Source organism: Phyllobates terribilis, unplaced genomic scaffold (genome assembly GCF_046119375.1).
Source record: "Phyllobates terribilis strain yellow unplaced genomic scaffold, ASM4611937v1 Scaffold_361__1_contigs__length_1927384, whole genome shotgun sequence".
NCBI lineage: Eukaryota > Metazoa > Chordata > Amphibia > Anura > Dendrobatidae > Phyllobates > Phyllobates terribilis.
This window is the reverse complement of record NW_027363121.1, coordinates 1,293,358-1,311,170: the sequence shown is the minus strand read 5'-3', so window position 1 is coordinate 1,311,170 and position 17,813 is coordinate 1,293,358. Positions and strand designations below refer to the sequence as shown.

Genomic DNA, 17,813 nt, shown 5'->3' with positions numbered 1-17,813 from the left:
TTTTAGGATCCTTGGGTGGCTCCGTAGTTTGAAACCAATTCTGGTTATCGCTTCTCGGCCTTTTGGCTGCGATCGTATGACTGTACCTTGATTGGTGCGAGTCTCCTGGAGGAATCCGGACCCTTTTGTGGAGGATTTTCTGCTTTTTCCTGTGGTATTCCATACCGACAGAATCCAAGATGTCTTTTGTGAAGAACACCATCCGTTTGTCCGTGGATCCATCTGACCAGAACAAGAACAACGTGGTTTTCATTGTCCAAGACATCGTTGAAGGCAAAGCTGGAGCAAGACGTTCTGAGATCTTCAGTGTCAACGAATTTTCACGTCAAGGTAATTATGACGTTACCTTTATGGACCAGGATGTTTGCCTTAATGTCTTTGAATGGCTCCGTGGTCACTCTAGTGACCCCTGCTTGGAAGGAGTTAGATGGGAACCTTTGTTTGGTCTGCAAGAAAAGGAGGTGACTGTGACTGTCTATAACCCTTTTACAGACCCTGAGCTGCTGGAGTGCTTCCTCTCTCGCTACTGTGAATATGTGCGGAAGGGAGTGAAGCAAGTCAATTGTCTAGGAATCTTTAACTGTCAGTATAAATTCCGTGTGAAATTGAAAAGGGATCCTGACAGTGTGGGGGGCTTTAGACACCCTCCATCAAATTTTTCCGTTGCAGGCCATAGAGGTTTCCTCTTTTACCCAGGCCAGCCCATGTTTTGCCGTAGATGCTTTTCTTTCGGACATACCATGGTAACATGCCTTAAAGGGCAGTGTTGCCGAAATTGCAGAAAGGAGGGGCATATGGCCAACCAGTGTCCAGAGGCCAAGTCCTGTGATGTCTGTGGGAGTAGTGATCACATGTATAAGGACTGTCCTATGAGTGCACCTAGACGTTCTGATAAAGAACAGAAGGAGGAGGAGCTGGAGAGGAGGCAGATGGCAAGCGCACTGAAAGTGCTGGAAAGATTGGAGAGGGAGGAGAGAGAGGGAAGGAGGCGGGAAACTGGTAGAGCCTCTCCCTCTACGGCGCCAGAGGAGGTGTCCCTGAGACCATGTTCTTCTTCTGCTGAAGAAATGAGGAAGAAGCGGAGGGAAGAAAAGGAGTTCTGGAGGGAAGTGGCAAAGGTGGAGAAAAAGGCAGTGTCTGCGAGAATATCTAGGAAAGTGGTGGAAGCAGAGCTGCCTGAGATGATGACTTTTGGAGAGGCAATGGACGCAACAGGATGTGAAGTGCAAATCTCGGAACCCGACAGTCCTGAACACCCTTCGGGTCCTGAAAACATTGAAGATTTTTCTTCGGAGGATGATAGGGGTGCAAAGAAGAGTCGTAGGGAGGATGGTGGGGGCAGTGATGATGCAAATTTTAGTGAGCCTCAGAGGAAGATCAGAACTGCCAGAATGAGGAGTGTGGCTGGTGAAGCCAGCGGGTCGGAAACCAGCTGTTCTGTTCTGATGGCGGAGGAGGATAGTGGTGGTGCTGGATAGTGTCACCATATAATATTGTAAATGTTTTTTCTTTTTGTCCTCTTGTGAGCTTTGGTTTAGGCCAAAGGCTATTTCTTTGTGTAATTGGTGAAGGAGTAGAAGTATTATGGGATTTACCATAGTGTCCCAAAACGTAAGAGTGTTTAAAAGTAAAGTAAGAAGAGCTGCTATTTTTGAGTTTTTAGCTATGCAAAATGCATCTATTTTTTGTTTACAAGAATGTGGGGTAGTGGATGGTGTGAAAGGGGATGAATGGTCTTATGGAGCGTCTGTGTGGTCGGGGAGTGCATGTAATAAGAATGATGGTGTGGGTATTTTGGTTAAAGGAAGGGAGGTTGTTTTGAGTGATTATTTGGTTATTGAGGTGGGGAGATGTATCCTTGCTAATTTTGTATACAAGAATGTAAAGTTTTGTGTTATTAATGTTTATGCGCCAGTTGAAAAAAATGAGCGCAAAAATTTATTTGAAAAAATTAAGCTTTTTGTTCCAGGAAGAATACCTGTGGTAATTGTGGGTGATATGAACTGTGATGTGGGGAGAGTGAATGTGGATGTGTCTGGGAAAGCATTATTGGAGTTAGTGAATGATTTTGGGTTGTGTGATATGCAGCGCGTGTGTAACATGAATCCTTTGTTGAACACTTTCTTTTCTGAGAGTGGTAGGGTACAATCCAGATTGGATTATTGTTTTATTTCTAAAAATATGGTTTCTGTTAATTATAGGCAGGAAAACGTTCTTTTTTCAGATCATGTGTGTATGTTGTGTGAGTTGGATATAAAAGTTGATGGAGTGTTTGGGAGAGGATTGTGGAAGTTAAATGTTAAACTGTTAGAGAATGAAGATGTGAGAAAGGAGTATGAAAGGCGGTATGAAGAATGGTGTAAGCATAAAAATGAGTTTGGGAATGTTTGTGAGTGGTGGGACTGGGTGAAGAAACAAACAAAAATGTTCTTTAAAAATTTAGGATACAAGTATGCAGCAATTAAAAGAGAGAGTTTTGTTAAACTGAACGCGCGGTTGAGCGTTTTGTATAAGTTAAGGGAAGGAGGAGTTGAGGTGGAGGAGGATATTTTAGAGGTAAAAAAGGAGATTAGTGAGTTTTTGTTGGAGAGAGGGAGAAGCATAGTGTTTAGGGCAAAGATTGATAAGATGGAGCAGGATGAGAAATGTTCTCGGTTTTTCTTTAAAAAAGTTTTTGGAAAGAAACAGAGTATGAGCGTGGTGTATGGAGCAGATGGAAGTGAGGTGAGTGGAGAGGATATGTGTGAAGAGGTGGCTAAGTTTTATGAGGATCTGTATGCAGTGAAACAGAGGGATGAATGTTTGGAGAATGATGTTTTGAGTGTGTTAGAGAGTAAGTTGAGTGAAGCAGAAAGAGAGAGAGTGATGGGTGAGGTGACTGGTGATGAGGTATGGAAGGTTATGTGTAGTATGGCTTTGAATAAGACGCCGGGGGAGGATGGCCTCCCAGTAGAATTTTATCGTGTGATGTGGGGTGTGATTGGTAAGGACTTTGTGGATGTATGTAAGTATATGTGGGGAAACATGGAGGTGGCTGAGAGTATGCGTGCAGGTATGGTTGTGTTAATTCCTAAGAAAGGGGATTTGAAAAGTCTTAGGAATTGGAGGCCAATAACGTTACTTAATTGTGATTATAAAATCTATGCAAAACTTATGGCTAATAGGATGCGTGATGTGATAGAGAGTGTGATTGGGGATGAGCAGTGTTGTGCGGTACCTGGGAGGCGGATTCATGAGTGTGTGTGTATGTTAAGAGATTGTCTATGGGATTGCATGGGTCGTAAGAAGAGTGTATTTTTGTTAAGTTTGGATTTTGAAAAGGCTTATGATAGGTTGTCGCATGGTTTTTTGTTCAGAGTGTTGTTAAAAATGGGTTTTCCGGCTGATTTTGTTGGGCGAGTGAGAAGTTTGTATGCGGGTGTTTATAGCTGTGTTTTAATGAATGGGTATGTGGGTAGGAAAGTGAATGTGTTTTCGGGTGTGCGACAGGGGTGTCCTTTGTCCCCTGTAGCATTTATTTGTGCAATTGAGCCATTGTTGTGTATGCTGAGGAAAGATAAGGTAATTCGTGGTGTGCAAGTGCCGGGAGGTGGAGGAAAAGAATGGAAGGTGAGTGGTTATATGGATGACGTGTGTGTATTATGTGATTCTGAATGTTCGGTGAGGCGGGTGAAGTTGTTAGTGTCTATTTTTTGTGGTGCATCTGCGTTTAAAGTGAATTGGGAAAAGAGTGAGTGTAAGGGTTTTGGAGGCGGAAGTTTAAGTAGGGATGTAGGTGTGAATGTAGTGAATGGACCTATTAAAGTTTTGGGTGTGAAGTTTTCAGAGAGTTTGGATGGGAAAGAAAGTTGGGATGATGCGAAAGGAAAAGTTGAGCAGAAGTTGAATTTTTGGAAATTGAGGAGTTTATTCTTTTTTGGGAAGATTTTAATTGTTAAGAGTGTGGTGTTGCCAATATTTTTATATATTGCGGTAGTATTTCCACCAGGATATATGTGTATGAGAAGCTTGAATAGAATTTTATTTGTTTTTTTGTGGAACTCGAAAATGGAGAGAGCTAGGAGAGAAATTTTGGTTAAAAGAGTGGAAAAAGGTGGTTTGGGTTTTCCGAATTTGGACGTGTTTTTTGGTGTGAATATCGTTGTGTTTGTTTTGAAAGTGATTAGGGCGGATGGAAAGTTTTCATCTATGTGTAGGTATTTATTTGGAGCGTATTTGTTTCGTTTAAAGTGGCAAGAAAGGGATTTGCGATGTCCGATTGCTTTTGAGGTGCCTGTATGGTATGTGTGGGTTTATAAGTTTTTGGTGAGGTATGAACTGTGTGATGCAGATGTGAGATTGCTGGAGAATAAGAAGGCTGTGTATAGGATGATTGAATGTAGAGAGGTAGAATGTGGAATAAATATGGTTAGGGGTGGTGATGTGCAGAAGGTTTGGAAGAAAGTGCGGATGAGTGGTATGACCAACAAACAGAGTGAAGTTGTGTGGCAGTCTTTACATGGAGTATTACCTGTGAGAGAGTTTCAGAGGAATAGAGGTTTGGTGAGGAGTGAAATGTGTCCAAGAAATGGCTGTGGTGGAAGGGAAAGTGTGTTGCATGTTTTTTGGAATTGCCAGTATGCTAGAGATGTGATTGGGAGAATGGGGCCTTTGTGTAAAGAATTGTGTGGTGTGAATTTGTTGTCTTTTGAGTTGTTTATGTTTGGTTTGGGAATATGTGATGGGACGAAGGAAAGAGTCTTGTGGTTGATGCTTGCATGTATAAAGGAAGTGTTATGGGATGTGAGGAATGTGTATGTGTTTAAAAGGAAGGAAATTGCTGTAAAGGATAGTGTGAAGGTGATTTTGGGGAAGATGTATGTGTGTTTCCTATGGGACAAAAAGAGGAGAGGGGAAGTGGATGCGGAGGGAATATGGAAAGTTAAAAAGTGGAGATATATTGTTAGTACCTCTTGATTTTTGTTATTGTTGTTTTGAAATATGAAATAAATATTTCCGATGATGATGGGGACAGCAAATTGCGTATTGGATTTGACGCAGCTGTTTTGATGGAATTTTCCTTTGTCTGGTTTCCATAGACTGTGGAATTTCCTCGTCTGAGGAGAAAAAAAAAAAAAAAATCTGTTCTTATCAGTTTAATATCTGATACGTCCCCTATCTGGGGACCATATATTAAATGGATTTTTAGAACAGGGAGATGGAAAAAGAGCTTGCTCTGTCCACTCCACGCATTGACCTGGTATTGCAGTATCTCCAGGACCGGTGCACCCCTTCTTTAATGCAGTTTCTAAAATCAGAAAGAATTGAATTCAATGTTTTTTGTTCATTTTGCTTGTTTGTCGGATTTTGGGATGGACTCTTTGGCTCTGCTTTTCTTCTCCTCATTGGATTTTTCATGTTCAAAGTTGCAGAAGCCAGATTACAAGCTCATTTTGGTTCAACTTCAGCAACTGTGCATTGCATTGCCATGTAATGTGATGCAATGCTATCTTTCTAGCTCTCCCTTTTTACTTCCTTTTGGATAAACAGACATATTAGGCAAGCATTTTGGAGCTTTCACCTAAATAACTACAGGTGGTGAGATAAGCTGCACAATATAATTGACCTTTCAGTATATTGTTGCACACACACCATCTATTTAGCAAATGCCCTTGTTATCAACAGCAGCCTTTTAAACTCACCTGAGCTAACAGGTATGTGCGCTGGTTACTCTGCTGCGCTTAAAATTTCTTTTTTGGTTTGCTACAATGCCTTTTCTGAAACGTTGTCTCCTTCTGCTGGAACACTGACTTCTTTCATTTAATGCCTGCAGACTATAAAAGAGAACCCAACCCAAAAAGTTTGGTTGATTAGTCTGTGGCATTCTGTTAAACTGTTGCTTATGGCAGTCTCTGTGAGCTTCTCAGCGACATTCAGCCAGCCAGGTATCCTGCCTGCAGTAGATGGAATGTGGCAATGGAACGCTGGCTGCGCGTGTCATAATAGGCTCTGAGCCTTTATATACCTGTGCACAGCAGCAGCCACCTTCAGTCTGCTGCTGGACAGCCAGCAGCAGCAGCAGCAGGAGAGGTATGTAATCAGGAGCCCTCCTGCTAAGGGTAGACAGCTGCTCGTTCCACCCCACCCCCCGCCTTAATTGGTTCTCCTCCCTTCCAACGGTGTTGAGGCGGGTGGGAACAGCAGGGGGTGAAGGTGCTGTGTTTAAAGAGGTGGAGTTATGCAGATCTAAAACGCGTGGATTGCAGCAGCAGCAAGCCGAAAAGTGCAGGCATGTAAGGGATCTAGAGGTTGACAACATGTCTTCTTAACGGGAGTCCAGGAGCTCATCTCCACAAATGGACTTTTTAGGATCCTTGGGTGGCTCCGTAGTTTGAAACCAATTCTGGTTATCGCTTCTCGGCCTTTTGGCTAAGATCAAGTGTAGTATCTGTTCTTATCAGTTTAATATCTGATACGTCCCCTATCTGGGGACCATATATTAAATGGATTTTTAGAACAGGGAGATGGAAAAAGAGCTTGCTCTGTCCACTCCACGCATTGACCTGGTATTGCAGTATCTCCAGGACCGGTGCACCCCTTCTTTAATGCAGTTTCTAAAATCAGAAAGAATTGAATTCAATGTTTTTTGTTCATTTTGCTTGTTTGTCGGATTTTGGGATGGACTCTTTGGCTCTGCTTTTCTTCTCCTCATTGGATTTTTCATGTTCAAAGTTGCAGAAGCCAGATTACAAGCTCATTTTGGTTCAACTTCAGCAACTGTGCATTGCATTGCCATGTAATGTGATGCAATGCTATCTTTCTAGCTCTCCCTTTTTACTTCCTTTTGGATAAACAGACATATTAGGCAAGCATTTTGGAGCTTTCACCTAAATAACTACAGGTGGTGAGATAAGCTGCACAATATAATTGACCTTTCAGTATATTGTTGCACACACACCATCTATTTAGCAAATGCCCTTGTTATCAACAGCAGCCTTTTAAACTCACCTGAGCTAACAGGTATGTGCGCTGGTTACTCTGCTACGCTTAAAATTTCTTTTTTGGTTTGCTACAATGCCTTTTCTGAAACGTTGTCTCCTTCTGCTGGAACACTGACTTCTTTCATTTAATGCCTGCAGACTATAAAAGAGAACCCAACCCAAAAAGTTTGGTTGATTAGTCTGTGGCATTCTGTTAAACTGTTGCTTATGGCGGTCTCTGTGAGCTTCTCAGCGACATTCAGCCAGCCAGGTATCCTGCCTGCAGTAGATGGAATGTGGCAATGGAACGCTGGCTGCGCGTGTCATAATAGGCTCTGAGCCTTTATATACCTGTGCACAGCAGCAGCCACCTTCAGTCTGCTGCTGGACAGCCAGCAGCAGCAGCAGCAGGAGAGGTATGTAATCAGGAGCCCTCCTGCTAAGGGTAGACAGCTGCTCGTTCCACCCCACCCCCCGCCTTAATTGGTTCTCCTCCCTTCCAACGGTGTTGAGGCGGGTGGGAACAGCAGGGGGTGAAGGTGCTGTGTTTAAAGAGGTGGAGTTATGCAGATCTAAAACGCGTGGATTGCAGCAGCAGCAAGCCGAAAAGTGCAGGCATGTAAGGGATCTAGAGGTTGACAACATGTCTTCTTAACGGGAGTCCAGGAGCTCATCTCCACAAATGGACTTTTTAGGATCCTTGGGTGGCTCCGTAGTTTGAAACCAATTCTGGTTATCGCTTCTCGGCCTTTTGGCTAAGATCAAGTGTAGTATCTGTTCTTATCAGTTTAATATCTGATACGTCCCCTATCTGGGGACCATATATTAAATGGATTTTTAGAACAGGGAGATGGAAAAAGAGCTTGCTCTGTCCACTCCACGCATTGACCTGGTATTGCAGTATCTCCAGGACCGGTGCACCCCTTCTTTAATGCAGTTTCTAAAATCAGAAAGAATTGAATTCAATGTTTTTTGTTCATTTTGCTTGTTTGTCGGATTTTGGGATGGACTCTTTGGCTCTGCTTTTCTTCTCCTCATTGGATTTTTCATGTTCAAAGTTGCAGAAGCCAGATTACAAGCTCATTTTGGTTCAACTTCAGCAACTGTGCATTGCATTGCCATGTAATGTGATGCAATGCTATCTTTCTAGCTCTCCCTTTTTACTTCCTTTTGGATAAACAGACATATTAGGCAAGCATTTTGGAGCTTTCACCTAAATAACTACAGGTGGTGAGATAAGCTGCACAATATAATTGACCTTTCAGTATATTGTTGCACACACACCATCTATTTAGCAAATGCCCTTGTTATCAACAGCAGCCTTTTAAACTCACCTGAGCTAACAGGTATGTGCGCTGGTTACTCTGCTGCGCTTAAAATTTCTTTTTTGGTTTGCTACAATGCCTTTTCTGAAACGTTGTCTCCTTCTGCTGGAACACTGACTTCTTTCATTTAATGCCTGCAGACTATAAAAGAGAACCCAACCCAAAAAGTTTGGTTGATTAGTCTGTGGCATTCTGTTAAACTGTTGCTTATGGCGGTCTCTGTGAGCTTCTCAGCGACATTCAGCCAGCCAGGTATCCTGCCTGCAGTAGATGGAATGTGGCAATGGAACGCTGGCTGCGCGTGTCATAATAGGCTCTGAGCCTTTATATACCTGTGCACAGCAGCAGCCACCTTCAGTCTGCTGCTGGACAGCCAGCAGCAGCAGCAGCAGGAGAGGTATGTAATCAGGAGCCCTCCTGCTAAGGGTAGACAGCTGCTCGTTCCACCCCACCCCCCGCCTTAATTGGTTCTCCTCCCTTCCAACGGTGTTGAGGCGGGTGGGAACAGCAGGGGGTGAAGGTGCTGTGTTTAAAGAGGTGGAGTTATGCAGATCTAAAACGCGTGGATTGCAGCAGCAGCAAGCCGAAAAGTGCAGGCATGTAAGGGATCTAGAGGTTGACAACATGTCTTCTTAACGGGAGTCCAGGAGCTCATCTCCACAAATGGACTTTTTAGGATCCTTGGGTGGCTCCGTAGTTTGAAACCAATTCTGGTTATCGCTTCTCGGCCTTTTGGCTAAGATCAAGTGTAGTATCTGTTCTTATCAGTTTAATATCTGATACGTCCCCTATCTGGGGACCATATATTAAATGGATTTTTAGAACAGGGAGATGGAAAAAGAGCTTGCTCTGTCCACTCCACGCATTGACCTGGTATTGCAGTATCTCCAGGACCGGTGCACCCCTTCTTTAATGCAGTTTCTAAAATCAGAAAGAATTGAACTCAATGTTTTTTGTTCATTTTGCTTGTTTGTCGGATTTTGGGATGGACTCTTTGGCTCTGCTTTTCTTCTCCTCATTGGATTTTTCATGTTCAAAGTTGCAGAAGCCAGATTACAAGCTCATTTTGGTTCAACTTCAGCAACTGTGCATTGCATTGCCATGTAATGTGATGCAATGCTATCTTTCTAGCTCTCCCTTTTTACTTCCTTTTGGATAAACAGACATATTAGGCAAGCATTTTGGAGCTTTCACCTAAATAACTACAGGTGGTGAGATAAGCTGCACAATATAATTGACCTTTCAGTATATTGTTGCACACACACCATCTATTTAGCAAATGCCCTTGTTATCAACAGCAGCCTTTTAAACTCACCTGAGCTAACAGGTATGTGCGCTGGTTACTCTGCTGCGCTTAAAATTTCTTTTTTGGTTTGCTACAATGCCTTTTCTGAAACGTTGTCTCCTTCTGCTGGAACACTGACTTCTTTCATTTAATGCCTGCAGACTATAAAAGAGAACCCAACCCAAAAAGTTTGGTTGATTAGTCTGTGGCATTCTGTTAAACTGTTGCTTATGGCGGTCTCTGTGAGCTTCTCAGCGACATTCAGCCAGCCAGGTATCCTGCCTGCAGTAGATGGAATGTGGCAATGGAACGCTGGCTGCGCGTGTCATAATAGGCTCTGAGCCTTTATATACCTGTGCACAGCAGCAGCCACCTTCAGTCTGCTGCTGGACAGCCAGCAGCAGCAGCAGCAGGAGAGGTATGTAATCAGGAGCCCTCCTGCTAAGGGTAGACAGCTGCTCGTTCCACCCCACCCCCCGCCTTAATTGGTTCTCCTCCCTTCCAACGGTGTTGAGGCGGGTGGGAACAGCAGGGGGTGAAGGTGCTGTGTTTAAAGAGGTGGAGTTATGCAGATCTAAAATGCGTGGATTGCAGCAGCAGCAAGCCGAAAAGTGCAGGCATGTAAGGGATCTAGAGGTTGACAACATGTCTTCTTAACGGGAGTCCAGGAGCTCATCTCCACAAATGGACTTTTTAGGATCCTTGGGTGGCTCCGTAGTTTGAAACCAATTCTGGTTATCGCTTCTCGGCCTTTTGGCTAAGATCAAGTGTAGTATCTGTTCTTATCAGTTTAATATCTGATACGTCCCCTATCTGGGGACCATATATTAAATGGATTTTTAGAACAGGGAGATGGAAAAAGAGCTTGCTCTGTCCACTCCACGCATTGACCTGGTATTGCAGTATCTCCAGGACCGGTGCACCCCTTCTTTAATGCAGTTTCTAAAATCAGAAAGAATTGAATTCAATGTTTTTTGTTCATTTTGCTTGTTTGTCGGATTTTGGGATGGACTCTTTGGCTCTGCTTTTCTTCTCCTCATTGGATTTTTCATGTTCAAAGTTGCAGAAGCCAGATTACAAGCTCATTTTGGTTCAACTTCAGCAACTGTGCATTGCATTGCCATGTAATGTGATGCAATGCTATCTTTCTAGCTCTCCCTTTTTACTTCCTTTTGGATAAACAGACATATTAGGCAAGCATTTTGGAGCTTTCACCTAAATAACTACAGGTGGTGAGATAAGCTGCACAATATAATTGACCTTTCAGTATATTGTTGCACACACACCATCTATTTAGCAAATGCCCTTGTTATCAACAGCAGCCTTTTAAACTCACCTGAGCTAACAGGTATGTGCGCTGGTTACTCTGCTGCGCTTAAAATTTCTTTTTTGGTTTGCTACAATGCCTTTTCTGAAACGTTGTCTCCTTCTGCTGGAACACTGACTTCTTTCATTTAATGCCTGCAGACTATAAAAGAGAACCCAACCCAAAAAGTTTGGTTGATTAGTCTGTGGCATTCTGTTAAACTGTTGCTTATGGCGGTCTCTGTGAGCTTCTCAGCGACATTCAGCCAGCCAGGTATCCTGCCTGCAGTAGATGGAATGTGGCAATGGAACGCTGGCTGCGCGTGTCATAATAGGCTCTGAGCCTTTATATACCTGTGCACAGCAGCAGCCACCTTCAGTCTGCTGCTGGACAGCCAGCAGCAGCAGCAGCAGGAGAGGTATGTAATCAGGAGCCCTCCTGCTAAGGGTAGACAGCTGCTCGTTCCACCCCACCCCCCGCCTTAATTGGTTCTCCTCCCTTCCAACGGTGTTGAGGCGGGTGGGAACAGCAGGGGGTGAAGGTGCTGTGTTTAAAGAGGTGGAGTTATGCAGATCTAAAACGCGTGGATTGCAGCAGCAGCAAGCCGAAAAGTGCAGGCATGTAAGGGATCTAGAGGTTGACAACATGTCTTCTTAACGGGAGTCCAGGAGCTCATCTCCACAAATGGACTTTTTAGGATCCTTGGGTGGCTCCGTAGTTTGAAACCAATTCTGGTTATCGCTTCTCGGCCTTTTGGCTAAGATCAAGTGTAGTATCTGTTCTTATCAGTTTAATATCTGATACGTCCCCTATCTGGGGACCATATATTAAATGGATTTTTAGAACAGGGAGATGGAAAAAGAGCTTGCTCTGTCCACTCCACGCATTGACCTGGTATTGCAGTATCTCCAGGACCGGTGCACCCCTTCTTTAATGCAGTTTCTAAAATCAGAAAGAATTGAATTCAATGTTTTTTGTTCATTTTGCTTGTTTGTCGGATTTTGGGATGGACTCTTTGGCTCTGCTTTTCTTCTCCTCATTGGATTTTTCATGTTCAAAGTTGCAGAAGCCAGATTACAAGCTCATTTTGGTTCAACTTCAGCAACTGTGCATTGCATTGCCATGTAATGTGATGCAATGCTATCTTTCTAGCTCTCCCTTTTTACTTCCTTTTGGATAAACAGACATATTAGGCAAGCATTTTGGAGCTTTCACCTAAATAACTACAGGTGGTGAGATAAGCTGCACAATATAATTGACCTTTCAGTATATTGTTGCACACACACCATCTATTTAGCAAATGCCCTTGTTATCAACAGCAGCCTTTTAAACTCACCTGAGCTAACAGGTATGTGCGCTGGTTACTCTGCTGCGCTTAAAATTTCTTTTTTGGTTTGCTACAATGCCTTTTCTGAAACGTTGTCTCCTTCTGCTGGAACACTGACTTCTTTCATTTAATGCCTGCAGACTATAAAAGAGAACCCAACCCAAAAAGTTTGGTTGATTAGTCTGTGGCATTCTGTTAAACTGTTGCTTATGGCGGTCTCTGTGAGCTTCTCAGCGACATTCAGCCAGCCAGGTATCCTGCCTGCAGTAGATGGAATGTGGCAATGGAACGCTGGCTGCGCGTGTCATAATAGGCTCTGAGCCTTTATATACCTGTGCACAGCAGCAGCCACCTTCAGTCTGCTGCTGGACAGCCAGCAGCAGCAGCAGCAGGAGAGGTATGTAATCAGGAGCCCTCCTGCTAAGGGTAGACAGCTGCTCGTTCCACCCCACCCCCCGCCTTAATTGGTTCTCCTCCCTTCCAACGGTGTTGAGGCGGGTGGGAACAGCAGGGGGTGAAGGTGCTGTGTTTAAAGAGGTGGAGTTATGCAGATCTAAAACGCGTGGATTGCAGCAGCAGCAAGCCGAAAAGTGCAGGCATGTAAGGGATCTAGAGGTTGACAACATGTCTTCTTAACGGGAGTCCAGGAGCTCATCTCCACAAATGGACTTTTTAGGATCCTTGGGTGGCTCCGTAGTTTGAAACCAATTCTGGTTATCGCTTCTCGGCCTTTTGGCTAAGATCAAGTGTAGTATCTGTTCTTATCAGTTTAATATCTGATACGTCCCCTATCTGGGGACCATATATTAAATGGATTTTTAGAACAGGGAGATGGAAAAAGAGCTTGCTCTGTCCACTCCACGCATTGACCTGGTATTGCAGTATCTCCAGGACCGGTGCACCCCTTCTTTAATGCAGTTTCTAAAATCAGAAAGAATTGAACTCAATGTTTTTTGTTCATTTTGCTTGTTTGTCGGATTTTGGGATGGACTCTTTGGCTCTGCTTTTCTTCTCCTCATTGGATTTTTCATGTTCAAAGTTGCAGAAGCCAGATTACAAGCTCATTTTGGTTCAACTTCAGCAACTGTGCATTGCATTGCCATGTAATGTGATGCAATGCTATCTTTCTAGCTCTCCCTTTTTACTTCCTTTTGGATAAACAGACATATTAGGCAAGCATTTTGGAGCTTTCACCTAAATAACTACAGGTGGTGAGATAAGCTGCACAATATAATTGACCTTTCAGTATATTGTTGCACACACACCATCTATTTAGCAAATGCCCTTGTTATCAACAGCAGCCTTTTAAACTCACCTGAGCTAACAGGTATGTGCGCTGGTTACTCTGCTGCGCTTAAAATTTCTTTTTTGGTTTGCTACAATGCCTTTTCTGAAACGTTGTCTCCTTCTGCTGGAACACTGACTTCTTTCATTTAATGCCTGCAGACTATAAAAGAGAACCCAACCCAAAAAGTTTGGTTGATTAGTCTGTGGCATTCTGTTAAACTGTTGCTTATGGCGGTCTCTGTGAGCTTCTCAGCGACATTCAGCCAGCCAGGTATCCTGCCTGCAGTAGATGGAATGTGGCAATGGAACGCTGGCTGCGCGTGTCATAATAGGCTCTGAGCCTTTATATACCTGTGCACAGCAGCAGCCACCTTCAGTCTGCTGCTGGACAGCCAGCAGCAGCAGCAGCAGGAGAGGTATGTAATCAGGAGCCCTCCTGCTAAGGGTAGACAGCTGCTCGTTCCACCCCACCCCCCGCCTTAATTGGTTCTCCTCCCTTCCAACGGTGTTGAGGCGGGTGGGAACAGCAGGGGGTGAAGGTGCTGTGTTTAAAGAGGTGGAGTTATGCAGATCTAAAATGCGTGGATTGCAGCAGCAGCAAGCCGAAAAGTGCAGGCATGTAAGGGATCTAGAGGTTGACAACATGTCTTCTTAACGGGAGTCCAGGAGCTCATCTCCACAAATGGACTTTTTAGGATCCTTGGGTGGCTCTGTAGTTTGAAACCAATTCTGGTTATCGCTTCTCGGCCTTTTGGCTAAGATCAAGTGTAGTATCTGTTCTTATCAGTTTAATATCTGATACGTCCCCTATCTGGGGACCATATATTAAATGGATTTTTAGAACAGGGAGATGGAAAAAGAGCTTGCTCTGTCCACTCCACGCATTGACCTGGTATTGCAGTATCTCCAGGACCGGTGCACCCCTTCTTTAATGCAGTTTCTAAAATCAGAAAGAATTGAATTCAATGTTTTTTGTTCATTTTGCTTGTTTGTCGGATTTTGGGATGGACTCTTTGGCTCTGCTTTTCTTCTCCTCATTGGATTTTTCATGTTCAAAGTTGCAGAAGCCAGATTACAAGCTCATTTTGGTTCAACTTCAGCAACTGTGCATTGCATTGCCATGTAATGTGATGCAATGCTATCTTTCTAGCTCTCCCTTTTTACTTCCTTTTGGATAAACAGACATATTAGGCAAGCATTTTGGAGCTTTCACCTAAATAACTACAGGTGGTGAGATAAGCTGCACAATATAATTGACCTTTCAGTATATTGTTGCACACACACCATCTATTTAGCAAATGCCCTTGTTATCAACAGCAGCCTTTTAAACTCACCTGAGCTAACAGGTATGTGCGCTGGTTACTCTGCTGCGCTTAAAATTTCTTTTTTGGTTTGCTACAATGCCTTTTCTGAAACGTTGTCTCCTTCTGCTGGAACACTGACTTCTTTCATTTAATGCCTGCAGACTATAAAAGAGAACCCAACCCAAAAAGTTTGGTTGATTAGTCTGTGGCATTCTGTTAAACTGTTGCTTATGGCGGTCTCTGTGAGCTTCTCAGCGACATTCAGCCAGCCAGGTATCCTGCCTGCAGTAGATGGAATGTGGCAATGGAACGCTGGCTGCGCGTGTCATAATAGGCTCTGAGCCTTTATATACCTGTGCACAGCAGCAGCCACCTTCAGTCTGCTGCTGGACAGCCAGCAGCAGCAGCAGCAGGAGAGGTATGTAATCAGGAGCCCTCCTGCTAAGGGTAGACAGCTGCTCGTTCCACCCCACCCCCCGCCTTAATTGGTTCTCCTCCCTTCCAACGGTGTTGAGGCGGGTGGGAACAGCAGGGGGTGAAGGTGCTGTGTTTAAAGAGGTGGAGTTATGCAGATCTAAAACGCGTGGATTGCAGCAGCAGCAAGCCGAAAAGTGCAGGCATGTAAGGGATCTAGAGGTTGACAACATGTCTTCTTAACGGGAGTCCAGGAGCTCATCTCCACAAATGGACTTTTTAGGATCCTTGGGTGGCTCCGTAGTTTGAAACCAATTCTGGTTATCGCTTCTCGGCCTTTTGGCTAAGATCAAGTGTAGTATCTGTTCTTATCAGTTTAATATCTGATACGTCCCCTATCTGGGGACCATATATTAAATGGATTTTTAGAACAGGGAGATGGAAAAAGAGCTTGCTCTGTCCACTCCACGCATTGACCTGGTATTGCAGTATCTCCAGGACCGGTGCACCCCTTCTTTAATGCAGTTTCTAAAATCAGAAAGAATTGAATTCAATGTTTTTTGTTCATTTTGCTTGTTTGTCGGATTTTGGGATGGACTCTTTGGCTCTGCTTTTCTTCTCCTCATTGGATTTTTCATGTTCAAAGTTGCAGAAGCCAGATTACAAGCTCATTTTGGTTCAACTTCAGCAACTGTGCATTGCATTGCCATGTAATGTGATGCAATGCTATCTTTCTAGCTCTCCCTTTTTACTTCCTTTTGGATAAACAGACATATTAGGCAAGCATTTTGGAGCTTTCACCTAAATAACTACAGGTGGTGAGATAAGCTGCACAATATAATTGACCTTTCAGTATATTGTTGCACACACACCATCTATTTAGCAAATGCCCTTGTTATCAACAGCAGCCTTTTAAACTCACCTGAGCTAACAGGTATGTGCGCTGGTTACTCTGCTGCGCTTAAAATTTCTTTTTTGGTTTGCTACAATGCCTTTTCTGAAACGTTGTCTCCTTCTGCTGGAACACTGACTTCTTTCATTTAATGCCTGCAGACTATAAAAGAGAACCCAACCCAAAAAGTTTGGTTGATTAGTCTGTGGCATTCTGTTAAACTGTTGCTTATGGCGGTCTCTGTGAGCTTCTCAGCGACATTCAGCCAGCCAGGTATCCTGCCTGCAGTAGATGGAATGTGGCAATGGAACGCTGGCTGCGCGTGTCATAATAGGCTCTGAGCCTTTATATACCTGTGCACAGCAGCAGCCACCTTCAGTCTGCTGCTGGACAGCCAGCAGCAGCAGCAGCAGCAGCAGGAGAGGTATGTAATCAGGAGCCCTCCTGCTAAGGGTAGACAGCTGCTCGTTCCACCCCACCCCCCGCCTTAATTGGTTCTCCTCCCTTCCAACGGTGTTGAGGCGGGTGGGAACAGCAGGGGGTGAAGGTGCTGTGTTTAAAGAGGTGGAGTTATGCAGATCTAAAACGCGTGGATTGCAGCAGCAGCAAGCCGAAAAGTGCAGGCATGTAAGGGATCTAGAGGTTGACAACATGTCTTCTTAACGGGAGTCCAGGAGCTCATCTCCACAAATGGACTTTTTAGGATCCTTGGGTGGCTCCGTAGTTTGAAACCAATTCTGGTTATCGCTTCTCGGCCTTTTGGCTAAGATCAAGTGTAGTATCTGTTCTTATCAGTTTAATATCTGATACGTCCCCTATCTGGGGACCATATATTAAATGGATTTTTAGAACAGGGAGATGGAAAAAGAGCTTGCTCTGTCCACTCCACGCATTGACCTGGTATTGCAGTATCTCCAGGACCGGTGCACCCCTTCTTTAATGCAGTTTCTAAAATCAGAAAGAATTGAACTCAATGTTTTTTGTTCATTTTGCTTGTTTGTCGGATTTTGGGATGGACTCTTTGGCTCTGCTTTTCTTCTCCTCATTGGATTTTTCATGTTCAAAGTTGCAGAAGCCAGATTACAAGCTCATTTTGGTTCAACTTCAGCAACTGTGCATTGCATTGCCATGTAATGTGATGCAATGCTATCTTTCTAGCTCTCCCTTTTTACTTCCTTTTGGATAAACAGACATATTAGGCAAGCATTTTGGAGCTTTCACCTAAATAACTACAGGTGGTGAGATAAGCTGCACAATATAATTGACCTTTCAGTATATTGTTGCACACACACCATCTATTTAGCAAATGCCCTTGTTATCAACAGCAGCCTTTTAAACTCACCTGAGCTAACAGGTATGTGCGCTGGTTACTCTGCTGCGCTTAAAATTTCTTTTTTGGTTTGCTACAATGCCTTTTCTGAAACGTTGTCTCCTTCTGCTGGAACACTGACTTCTTTCATTTAATGCCTGCAGACTATAAAAGAGAACCCAACCCAAAAAGTTTGGTTGATTAGTCTGTGGCATTCTGTTAAACTGTTGCTTATGGCGGTCTCTGTGAGCTTCTCAGCGACATTCAGCCAGCCAGGTATCCTGCCTGCAGTAGATGGAATGTGGCAATGGAACGCTGGCTGCGCGTGTCATAATAGGCTCTGAGCCTTTATATACCTGTGCACAGCAGCAGCCACCTTCAGTCTGCTGCTGGACAGCCAGCAGC

General features: G+C 43.9%; 10 non-coding genes across 10 annotated transcripts; all 10 read left to right on the top strand.

Moving 5' to 3' along the window:
* The first annotated feature begins 5,081 nt into the window (after window positions 1-5,081).
* On the top strand, window positions 5,082-5,273 carry LOC141222284 (U2 spliceosomal RNA). Its single transcript, XR_012290098.1, has one exon. It is a non-coding gene; the product is annotated as a U2 spliceosomal RNA (small nuclear RNA).
* A 1,115-nt stretch (window positions 5,274-6,388) lies between these two features.
* Window positions 6,389-6,579, top strand: LOC141222484 (U2 spliceosomal RNA). Its single transcript, XR_012290254.1, has one exon. It is a non-coding gene; the product is annotated as a U2 spliceosomal RNA (small nuclear RNA).
* Window positions 6,580-7,694: 1,115 nt separating this feature from the next.
* Window positions 7,695-7,885, top strand: LOC141222482 (U2 spliceosomal RNA). Its single transcript, XR_012290252.1, has one exon. It is a non-coding gene; the product is annotated as a U2 spliceosomal RNA (small nuclear RNA).
* A 1,115-nt stretch (window positions 7,886-9,000) lies between these two features.
* Window positions 9,001-9,191, top strand: LOC141222481 (U2 spliceosomal RNA). The gene has a single exon (XR_012290251.1). It is a non-coding gene; the product is annotated as a U2 spliceosomal RNA (small nuclear RNA).
* Window positions 9,192-10,306: 1,115 nt separating this feature from the next.
* LOC141222480 (U2 spliceosomal RNA) lies at window positions 10,307-10,497 on the top strand. The gene has a single exon (XR_012290250.1). It is a non-coding gene; the product is annotated as a U2 spliceosomal RNA (small nuclear RNA).
* A 1,115-nt stretch (window positions 10,498-11,612) lies between these two features.
* On the top strand, window positions 11,613-11,803 carry LOC141222479 (U2 spliceosomal RNA). The gene has a single exon (XR_012290249.1). It is a non-coding gene; the product is annotated as a U2 spliceosomal RNA (small nuclear RNA).
* Window positions 11,804-12,918: 1,115 nt separating this feature from the next.
* On the top strand, window positions 12,919-13,109 carry LOC141222478 (U2 spliceosomal RNA). The gene has a single exon (XR_012290248.1). It is a non-coding gene; the product is annotated as a U2 spliceosomal RNA (small nuclear RNA).
* Window positions 13,110-14,224: 1,115 nt separating this feature from the next.
* Window positions 14,225-14,415, top strand: LOC141222477 (U2 spliceosomal RNA). Its single transcript, XR_012290247.1, has one exon. It is a non-coding gene; the product is annotated as a U2 spliceosomal RNA (small nuclear RNA).
* Window positions 14,416-15,530: 1,115 nt separating this feature from the next.
* Window positions 15,531-15,721, top strand: LOC141222476 (U2 spliceosomal RNA). The gene has a single exon (XR_012290246.1). It is a non-coding gene; the product is annotated as a U2 spliceosomal RNA (small nuclear RNA).
* A 1,121-nt stretch (window positions 15,722-16,842) lies between these two features.
* Window positions 16,843-17,033, top strand: LOC141222475 (U2 spliceosomal RNA). The gene has a single exon (XR_012290245.1). It is a non-coding gene; the product is annotated as a U2 spliceosomal RNA (small nuclear RNA).
* The last annotated feature ends 780 nt before the right edge of the window (window positions 17,034-17,813 follow it).